Source organism: Eleutherodactylus coqui, chromosome 8 (assembly GCF_035609145.1).
Source record: "Eleutherodactylus coqui strain aEleCoq1 chromosome 8, aEleCoq1.hap1, whole genome shotgun sequence".
Classification (NCBI taxonomy): Eukaryota; Metazoa; Chordata; class Amphibia; order Anura; family Eleutherodactylidae; genus Eleutherodactylus; species Eleutherodactylus coqui.
This window is the reverse complement of record NC_089844.1, coordinates 151,853,724-151,862,148: the sequence shown is the minus strand read 5'-3', so window position 1 is coordinate 151,862,148 and position 8,425 is coordinate 151,853,724. Positions and strand designations below refer to the sequence as shown.

The 8,425-nt window shown below is 43.8% G+C and overlaps 1 long non-coding RNA gene across 1 annotated transcript; it reads left to right on the top strand.

The window, feature by feature from the left end:
- Positions 1-671: 671 nt before the first annotated feature.
- On the top strand, positions 672-7,123 carry LOC136577626 (uncharacterized). Its single transcript, XR_010786527.1, has 5 exons — positions 672-736; positions 918-983; positions 3,189-3,254; positions 5,369-5,479; positions 5,643-7,123. It is a non-coding gene; the product is annotated as an uncharacterized lncRNA (long non-coding RNA).
- Positions 7,124-8,425: the final 1,302 nt, after the last annotated feature.

Genomic DNA, 8,425 nt, shown 5'->3' with positions numbered 1-8,425 from the left:
GGGGGTTGCTTTTACTAATTGGGCCACTGTGGGGGTCGCTATTACTAATTGGGCTACTGTGGGGGTCACTATTTTTACTGGGGCCACTATGAGTGAAACTATTTTTACTGGGGCCACTATAAGAGTTACTATGACTACTGCGACCACTATAGGGGTAACTATTAGGGCTCATTCACACGGGCATAATCATATTTCGGTCGCACAAATACGCTGCGTATTTGCGCAATCGGAAATCGCTTATGCCTGCATATTTGGGCACGCAAAAAAGAGCGATGATGGGCCCACTGAGATGGTGCGCAAATATGCAGTGCATACACTGGTTTCCTGCACATTCACCACGTATTTGCGCGGCCCATTCACTTCAATGGTCTATTGGGGTGTGTAGTATGTAACAAATATGTCACGCTATGTGAAAATATACATCATGTGAATGAACTCATTGAAATCAGTGGCTTCTATTCACTGCATATGATGTACGCAAATACGCTTGTGTGAACGAGCCCTTACTTTACTGTCTTACAATCAGCCCTTTAAAGGTCACCATAAGCCTGATGTGGCCCTCGGTGAAAATGAGTTTGACACCCCTGACATAAGACACACATGTAAGACATTATGGAGGGAGCCAGGAAAGCATGTACTGGGCTACTACACAGGCACCTCCTGTCACACCAAAAAGAGCCGGAAGAGGAGAAGAGCGCACCAGTACAGGCCGCAGTACAGAAAGGGCCTGATGAAAGTGAGTACAACGCTCAGCTATCTACGGGAGTCCCATAGAGATAAATGGAGCGGTGGCAGACAAGCGTGGCCGCTGCTCCATTCAGATGCTGTCCTGTATGCACATAACTGACATATAGGAGCATCTATTATATGTGATTGATATTCTGTATCTCTATTATCTCTTGATCCGTTTTTACTAGATCTGTCTCTTCCTGTGCAAGAAACAAGTCCAGACAGTCGGGTATGGCCAGCAATCATATCACAAGGTAAGAACTGTGGTCCCTTCTCCTTCCTGAGGAGTTATAGGGACCCTGTATTACTATACAGAGGCTTATATGGAGGGTTGTAGAACACAGGCGAGGTTCTAAATCTTTGGATGTCACTAGAGTGGTTACAGCTGTCCTTCCCATCACCCATGTGCGAGTTCCATGTGACAACCCATGGATAAATGGTTGTGTTATGTCTTTACAACGACCTTCAGGTTTCAAGACAATATCCTGTTCCAGGACAGGAGGGGGAGAAGATTATATTACCTGCAGTTGTTCTTCTCTGCCGCCCCTCCGATATACCAGGTTTGGGCCCTGCTTTCAGCCGTCCAAGATGTCTGCAGCTGTTCTATGTTCAGTGGCGGTTTGACCACTGGGACTCCCACTGATCCTGAGAATGGGGGCCCGGTTGGCATTCGAGTGAATGGAGCAGAGGCTGTGTGGGTACACCACTACTCCATTCACTTCAATAACAGTGCCAGAAATTGACAAAGCACTTCAACTCGGTAATTTCTAGTGCTGTTATCAAAGTAAATGGAATGGTGTCATACCCGCTCAACCTCCATCCTATACACTCAGGGATTGATGGGACCGGGTTCACGAAACAAAGTTCATTTTGTCCCACCTTAAAGGGGTTGTCCTGCGGCAGCAAGTGGGTCTATACACTTCTGTATGGCCATATTAATGCACTTTGTAATGTACATTGTGCATTAATTATGAGCCATACAGAAGTTATAAGAAGTTTTTCACTTACCTGCTCCGTTGCTGGCGTCCTCGTCTCCATGGTTGCCGTCTAATTTTCGCCGTCTAATGGCCAAATTAGACGCGCTTGCGCAGTCCGGGTCTTCTTCTCAATGGGGCTCCGTGTAGCTCTGTGTAGCTCCGCCCCGTCACGTGCCGATTCCAGCCAATCAGGAGGCTGGAATCGGCAATGGACCGCACAGAAGCCCTGCGGTCCACGGAGGGAGAAGATGCCGGCGGCCATCTTCACCGGGTAAGTAAGAAGTCACCGGAGCGCGGGGATTCAGGTAAGCGCTGTCCGGTGATCTTTTTTAACCCCTGCATCGGGGTTGTCTCGCGCCGAACGGGGGGGGGGTTGAAAAAAAAACAAAACCCGTTTCGGCGCGGGACAACCCCTTTAATCACTAGAATGCCCCCCAGTTCCTGTCTGCAGGTATACTCACAAGCCTTCAAAGAGCCCTCATAAACAAATGATTATCACTACAGGAGTGTGTGAGAATTCTTATGTGAGGATTCTTCCTGCTTTATTTCTTTAACATGTGCAAATCACAGATAATGGAGTTTCGGTTTTATTACAACCTTGCTCACCTCTAACTCACAAATATCTCAGAGTCCTTAAAAACCTTATCCTTAATTAAACAGACTTAATTCAATTAAAAACAACTGTGATTTAACCCCTTGGTAACTCTTCTCTGAACTTGAATTTTGTCGATGTCTTTTTTAAAGTAGGGTGCCCAGAACTGGACATAGTATTCTAGATGAGGTCTGACTAAGGAAGAGTGGAGGGGGATAATGACCTCACGTGATCTAGACTCTATGCTTCCCTTAATACATCCCAGAATTGTGTTTGCCTTTTTTGCTGCTGCATCACATTGTTGACTCACGTTCAGTCTGTGGTCGATTAGTATACCCAAGTCTTTTTTACCTTTGCTGCTGTTTAACTCAATTCCTCCCATTCTGTATGTGCCTTTGTCATTTTTCTTGCCCAGATGTAGAACCTTGCATTTTTCCTTGTTAAACACCATTCTGTTAGTTGCCGCCCACTGTGCAAGCTTGTCAAGATCTTTTTGAATCCTTTCGCTCTCTTCTCTAGTGTTAGTTATCTCTCCTATCCTTGTGTTTGATCAGTTTCCCCTCAATGGCCTCCTCCAGACCATTTACAGAGCTTTGTGGTGAGACATTCTTCCAAGTGAATGTGCAGCCATTTATGACCACTCTTTGAGTACGATCAGTCAGCCAGTTGTGAATCCAACTAAGAGTTGGCTTGTCGATACCATTTTTGGTCATTTTTTCAATAAGAATGGTATCTCCAGAAGTCTCAAAGAGATAAATGGAGTAGCGACAGACAAGCGTAGCCACTGCTTCATTCAGGTGCTGTCCTGGATGCACACAAGTGACATAAAGGAACATTTATTATATGTGAATGATATTCTGTATCTCTGTTATCTTTTGATTTTTTACTAGATCTGCCTTTCCCAGTGCAAGAAACAAGTCCAGACAGTCGGACATTGCCAGTAATCTTATCACAAGGTAAGAACTGTGGTCCCTTCTCCTGTCTGAGGAGTTATAGGGGCCGCATATTACTACACAAAGGCGTCTATGGAGGGTAGCAAAACACAGGCAAGGTTCTATATCTTTGGATGCCACTTGACCACTTGGAGTAGTTACAGCTGTCCTTCCCTATTACCCATGTGTGAGCTCCCCTCTAGTCCTTCCACGGAATTTTGTCCCCATACTGGAAGGTTGCTTTAATTCATTTTAAATGGTGGTGGGCTACGGATGAGGTGCAATGATTTGTTTGAAGCAAATCAGGCCACACACCATTAGGTATCCCTTTTACATGTTTTCTTGAGTCCTCCATAAGTTTTAAGGAGGCCACAGCCAAGCAAAACTACTACTACAACTAGTACTCAGTGGTGGATTAAGTCAACCACAGGTCCTAAGGTGTTTCCCACACTTGCCCCCTCCCTCTTCCCCACTCCCACCTTCTCAAAGTGCTGTATTCCTACATACTGATAGTATCCAATGATCTCTGACTATATAGGTACATATCCTCCTGACAAGGGAAATGGTAACACACAGCTATCAATTAGGCATGGACTACACAGACTTTTTACATACTTTTGGTAGAACACAACTATTTACTATAATAGACATGTCAGAAGAGGTGACAGCTCCTCTATAACTACACTGATCACAGGTGAGATCTTCTATGATTTTAGATGTTCTCTTTCCTTTTTTTCTCCATCTGACCCAGAGCTTCCTGATGACTTCTCCTGACTGCAGAATGCACTATTGAGACATCTTTGGCCTATCACTTCTGCAGCTCTTCTCAGTCTCTATAGCAACATGAATGACATTAGACCCCAATCAGACCCCTAAATAAATTCAGCCCCCACACCAGCCCCTATAATAAATAAAAGCTACAAAATAAATACAGACTCCTGACAGACCCTCTAAATAAATAAAGATCCCAGACTAGATCTTCTAAATAAAAGTAAAACCCATCCCAAACTCCTAAATAATTTTAAAGCCCAGACTAGACTCCTTAATTAATACAGACCACAAAGCAGACCCGCTAAACTAATACAGATCTGAGAGCAGCACCTCATACATAGAAGATTACACTCTCCTACTCTCTAGAGCCTTGCTGCTTTGCCCTTGTGCTTCAGAACCTGCACACATATAATCATGTGACCATATCTGTGTAGGTCCTTCTCTAATAACAGGTCTGCACACATTTGCTTCAGATAACAGGAATAAGCAGGCCAACACCTTGATATAGAGTAGTATACACAAATTTAGGTCGATATATGCTGAAATGAGACTTACTCGGTACCTAGCGGGGTTCTTGATATGGGATTCAACCCACTAGCACCTCAGAGTCCTAGTCGGTGTTGAAATTCTCCAGTAATCCCAGGGTCTTGCAAGAATCCAGGTTAAAATATCAAGGAGAGTGCCTGGGCAATGCTGCCCAAATTTCCAAAGATGGGCGCAATGTAGTAGTATTAGAGAATGCAAAATAAGTCTCTGTGCTCGCTGCGCCAAGACTTATAGCACTACTGGAGTTAATTGTAAAGAAATATTAATTCTAATAACATCAATTTGCATATAATGCAAATTAAGAAATGTTTAAAAGTCGCCAGGCAGGTAGAGTAAAATGATGAACACATTTCGGCGCCAGGGTGACACCACAACAGCATCTAGCGTCCTCATGTGAACACAACACAGTAAGATGAATTACTTTCATGTAGATTATATATGTAACATTCATTTTTGAAGTACTTTATGCCTGAAGAAGTCGCCTCCTGTTGTGCCGAAAGGCGTTCAGTACTTTACTCTACACTTTACACATTTGCTTCATGACTTACTTGTAGAGATATAGTCATGTGACCACATCTCTGTAGGTCCTTCTATAATGACAGGCCTGCACACATTTGCTTCAGGACTTACTTGTACAGATATAGTCATGTGACCATATACGTGCAGGTCCTGCACTTAATTGAACTTTCAGGGTCACTGCACATCGCAGTTTTTACAGTAACTATTGTCAAAAAAGGGACAAAACTGCATTAAATTTTATAGTATATCATATTATAATTCTCCACTGCTAATACTTTTACTAAAGACTATTTTTTATTCAGCTAAGCACCACATAAGCCACCAACATAGTGGCAGAAGAAGCAGCGACTGCACCCCAGGGTATGTGCAAGATGTCCGACTACCTGCCAGACCACATCAATTTTTGGCACCAGGTCAGTAACCTTATGACAGATACCCAAGTATGAAAATCCAAATCCTTCACAGTTAGCTCATCCAGTTCAACTACATGCTCAGCTGCTAATGTTCACCAAAGACTACTCAAATAGTACAACAGACACTATAACTAACATAAGTTTTTGTATTCCTCTGTTTTAGGGTCACAGAATGTTCTGGAAGGATTATCGTACCCCATACAGGATACGAATACAAATACCATGGATATTCGGTAGTGCCCGTCCTGTTGCGTAGTCATGGGTTCCACAAGCCTTTAAGCTGCCTGAAGCGAAGTATGAAATGGTGCCCTCCCCTGCAAAAACACACACATATTACAGACATTGAACCATTGGGACTTGTCTGAAGTGACAGAGTAATACTTCCCCAGTAGTAATAGTACCCTAGTAGTAGCCCCTAGAGTAAGTGTCCACATTAGTGGCCCCAGTAGTAATGATGACCTCCCTAATGGCCCCAGTAGTTATAGTGATAACGTTAGCGGCTCTAGTAGTAATAGTGACCCATTAAGGGGCCCAGTAGTAATAATGACCCCTGTTAGTGGCCCCAATAGTAATAATGACCCCTTTAGTGGTCCCAGTAGTAATAGTGACGTCCATATTGGCCGCAGTAGTAATAGTAACCTGTTAAAGGGCTCCACTAGTAATAGTATCCCTGTTAGTGGCCCCAGTAGCAATAGTGACCCCCATTAGTGGCCCCAGTAGAAATATTGACTCTGTAGTAGCCCTAGTAGTAATAGTGACCCCCATAGTGGCCCCAGTAGTAATAGCAAGCCCATAGGGGCCCCAGTAGTAATAGTGACCCCCATAGTGGCCCCAGTAGTAATAGTAGTAATTAGCTTTCCTAAAAAAATGATGTGGCTTGTCGGGAGGGGGCATAGGCGCCAGGACAGACAGATTTATGTCACATTTTGTCTAAAAAAATGGCATAAATTGTACCAGAAATGTACGTTTGGTCGGACCTGCTGTACATTTCTGTGTAGGCGCTCAGAGGTGCCGAGATCTACCTCAAACATAAAGAGCTGTTCCTCTCTATGTATTAGGTGTGTCGTGTGCCGTGGGAATTATAAGAAGACTGCCACTGGAAGTGCCGCCCTTATTAAAGTGTTGAGTGTCTACCGAGTCACGTCAGCCTGCCGGGCAACTACAGAGGCTGCAGAATTGTAGATGAGGTACCAGAAATAGGTGCTTGGTACCCGAAAAATGTGTTTACCTTTCAATGTGGTCTGTTATAATGTATTATAGTACTTATTATTATGTTGTAATGCGAAACGATATGTTTTGCCTACTGTATTATATAGATGAGGCTGGTCCTTGTTAATCAGCCATTTTGTCCTCACACACACCATTATCCAATCAAAGCTAGACAAGTGGGAGGAGCTAAGGTGAGGAAAAAGGAAGACCAAGTACAGATTATCTCAGAGGGTTGCCAGAGACACTTACCTCACACAGAGTAACCAGACTGGAGGACCTCAGCCAGACTTACCTCTGATACTGATAAGGGGAGGACATGCAGCCACTCTCTGATCCCACCATTGCTGAGCAGAGAATTGTACTGTACCGCCACTGCGGACGCTCTGTAACCACTATGTTGATTCAACAAGTAAACATAAGTTCAACCATTAAAAACAGACTCTGACTTATTATTTGGGTTTGCACTTCATAATCATCATCATCATAATTACAGCCAGTGCTGCTACGCCACAGGGAACTCACCGGCCCGGCAGGTAAGTCCGTTGCCGGTATTTATTTTTTACCAGCCACATAAAAATTAAACATCAGCTGAGAGCACCGCGTCAGGCAGCAACCGCGCACCCTCCAGTACATCACTCACTCTGTATAGCTTTCGTACAGTCGCCGCTGTTGTAAACAGATGTTGTGACCCCTGACCTTCTCTTCAGCGGGGTGTCAGGGGTCGCAGCGTCTGATTACAACAGTGGCGACCGGACAGGAGTGAGACAAGGTGATGTACTGGACGGTGCGGGGATGTTGCCTGGCCACAGGTTTAGGGTGGGTAGTGCACAAGGAAGGGGCCCTATTACTATTGATAGCCACTAATGGGGGCATTCTTACTATTGGAGACACTATTGAGGGTACTGCTAATATTAAGACAACTTTTGTGAACACAATTACTACTGGCGGCACTGTTACTACTTGCAAATAGATTTTTTTGGGTTACGACTCGAGGATCAGTCATATCTGAATCTTCAGGCAGATCACCAAGGTTTTTGGGAACAGGACTGTTCATTCACTCAAAGCTGTCAGAACTTGTGACAGTGAGGAGTGGAATTTTTTATGGGCTGTTCCTCATGGGAAGGGCTTTGGTGAGAAATTTTTGGCATGGATCAAAAACTGCTTCATAAAATACTCTGGGCAAGAGTAGCGGTAAATAGTCATATTTCTGGACTGATGGTGTTATAGAGGGGAACAAGGTAGGGATGTCCCCTGTTCACTTTGCCTTGGCAGTCCCTGGCTGATTTGATAAAGATAATAATCCAATATAGTTGGATTGCAGAATTGAGAAAGTGAGGAACGTATATCAATGTATGCAGAAGATCTGCTCTTCTATACGGGGAATGTAAGTAAATCTATTATTATGTCCATTTTTTATATATTTGGTAAGATCTCAGATCTCACATTAATTGGGGGAAATTTGTGGTTCTTCCTCTAGATTACTTGCTGGTGTATTTTCATTGGAACATATGGAAATGGTGAGGGAATTCAAATATTTGGGAATTGTGGTATCTTCTAAGCCTCAAGACTTTATTTCTGCCAATTTGCTTCCATTAGTACGAAAGTTTGAAAATAAGGTCAAGATTTGGAATTGTCTTCCCTTGTTGATAATTGGCCGGGCTGCATCTCAAGTTCCCAGGTCCCACTATTCAGCCACAATAGCGGCAAGAGTGGGCCCCCACCACCAATTTTTCCTTC